Source organism: Anneissia japonica, unplaced genomic scaffold (assembly GCF_011630105.1).
Source record: "Anneissia japonica isolate Jap-2015-1 unplaced genomic scaffold, ASM1163010v1 scaffold1812_len1207588_cov181, whole genome shotgun sequence".
Taxonomy (NCBI): Eukaryota; Metazoa; Echinodermata; class Crinoidea; order Comatulida; family Comatulidae; genus Anneissia; species Anneissia japonica.
Genome location: NW_022726379.1, coordinates 418,799 through 421,398, shown reverse-complemented (window position 1 = coordinate 421,398; position 2,600 = coordinate 418,799). Strand labels below are relative to the sequence as shown.

General features: G+C 32.7%; 1 protein-coding gene across 1 annotated transcript in view; it reads left to right on the top strand.

Moving 5' to 3' along the window:
- Positions 1 to 2,600, top strand: part of LOC117113121 (FH1/FH2 domain-containing protein 3-like) — a 47,824-nt gene that overhangs the window by 12,537 nt on the left and 32,687 nt on the right. The gene's annotated exons all lie outside the window — the stretch shown is intronic.

The window sequence follows — 2,600 nt, the reverse complement described above, 5'->3', positions numbered from 1 at the left end:
CCATTGAGCTATCGGCCATACTATGTACCAATTTTATGTCGGACTTAAGTTTCTGAATGAATTTTAAAAATAACAAGTAAGTTTTTTGTCCTTGGGAATACAATTTTGTTAATAGACCTTTAGACCATAGGCCATTTTAAATACTGTACTGGATGTTAAATATTTCCATACAGTATAAGGTATTATTATTCCAACACAATTAACATACAGTAGGGGCATTTATTTGTGAATACACAGATCTTACAATTTAGTGGCTTATCAGTTATCATCAATACGAGTGTGGTGATGACTGATTGATGCTAATTTATCTATTGATCTGACCCCCTATGAACATTATTTCTGAATTATGTCTACTTCCTCATGGATAAAGGAAGTTTAATCAACTAAAAAACAAAAAAGCCAGCCTTCTTATAAAATTTCTTAACTCACTAAAGGGGACTTACTATCCCCAGACCCCACTTTGAACTTTTCAAACTTTCATTTAGCTTTAATTCCCCCTCTTTCTTTAACTCTCTTCCCTTAGATGTTCGCAATGCTTCTACTTGCTCCTCCTTTAAATCGTCCCTCAAAAGTTACCTCCTTCTTTCTCTCCTGTAATTCTGTTTCTTTGGCCTTTTGCACTGAGAAATCATTTTTTGATTTCTGCCTTATTATTTATTTTCTGTTTTATTTATTAATTTAAATTGATTTATTTTCTTTAAATTAAGAGTGGTTTGATTTATAGTTCTCATATACATTGGCCTATTATCTATTTTTAATTTATTTGATTATTTTATTTAGGCTACTTTATTTCCTTTGTTGTTTTAATGTCCCTTTGCCTATTGTTTTTTAATATTGAAATAAATAAATAAATAAATCGCTTTCATTTCAGGATTAAAGAATTATGTTATTAAAGATATTTCAAAATGTAAGAATATACAGTAAAAGCACAGATTGATAAATGTCATTAAACCATAATTTATAATAGGCTTAATTAATATTCTGCATATTAATTACTGTCTATTACTGTATATCTATCAAAGTATAATATGCTATTTCAATCCATATAGTACAGGATGCAGTGTCTGTCAGTTTATAAATGTTTCATTGTACACTGAATCAATTAATCTGTCATTTACTTCCATTAAAATAGAATTGCAAATAATGGATAAAAAGACTAAGATGGTGGAGATACGTCAGAGATCAAATCATGGATAGCAGTACCATACTATAGCTGATATCTCTATTTAAGGATATTCCATTACAGTAATTGTAAATAAATTTTAATGAAGAACTAATATATTTGTTTGCTTATGATACATATTCTAATATTGTGATTGTACAGTTAGAATGATTTTTGGGCAGAATATTTTTAGGTTTGAAGTTTACAATAGCCTTTTAATATCTTTGTTGTATGTGCAAATATTGTATGTTTAATTACCCAGGAAGACAAATTTCATGTATTTTTATAAATGACTGAATAAATCGAACCTTGAACCTAGAAGCCCGCTTGAATTAAATTGCATCATTCGTTTTTTCAATTGATAGCCGATGAACATGAAATGAAATATTGGTGTTTTGCGACTGTATTATTAGATGTAAGATTTGTTTTTGCAATAAGCTGTGTGTGGTAAATCTTCAGACGTAATTTTTATTTATCAAATCATGTAGACGGTACAGTCCATCTGACATTTGAGCAAATGCGCATGCGTCAAAGAAAAGTTTTCCGACATTTTGTTTTGCCTCGCGATGTGCAGTTTCTGCAGAGTTCAGTCAGGGCAAGTCGGCATGGATGAAACTATTTTGGTTTTACGGCAAAAAAAAATCAACTGCTGTGGCACTGTCTCTTATACACATCTAGATGTGTTTTTAATACTTGCTGAAATACATCGTTTTTTCATTTAGATCTCCATTTTTCACTAACTCCATGCTACGTTTTTTTCTGTTGTATGAGTAGTCATATGAAGGTACTATATCCCCGACAGTTGACTTTGCAGCAATGTACCCTTTGAATGCAAATTGAAAACAAGTAAAGATATAAAGGCAGCCGACTGTCGGGTACATAACAACTATCTAACTTTCCACCATAGAGATATAATAATAATAATAATAGCTCTATGCTTTCCACAAAAACATTAGGCCTAAGCTAGGCCTAGTTCAGTACAGTGTCAGTAGTTACTGCAATGCGAGGGTGGTAGATCGTTCAGTCAGTGATATCGTGTTCGTCTAATACATTTTAATAATGTGTGTAAAATTTAAGAATGCACCGCGTGGGTCACTTTCTTTGTTATGCGGTAGTAGTATATGTAGCAGAGTGACGGCAGCAATCTAAGCCTAGCCTAGGGCCTAGATACGTTCTTGATCATCGTAATGAAAACTTCGGGTGACAGGCGATTGGGCCCAACTGGTGTGGATGATCGGACCCAAGATAGCTCAAATAAATTGTAGTCTAGTAGGCCACTGCCACCACACCCACTCCTGATATCGTTCCAAACTACTGTAAAATGAAATTACTGTATACCTAGCTAGGCCTAGGCCCTATGGAAAAGATATTTGCTAAAAATATTACTGTAATTTGCCTGTCGAATTACATTACTAAAATCACTATTTTGGGCCATAAA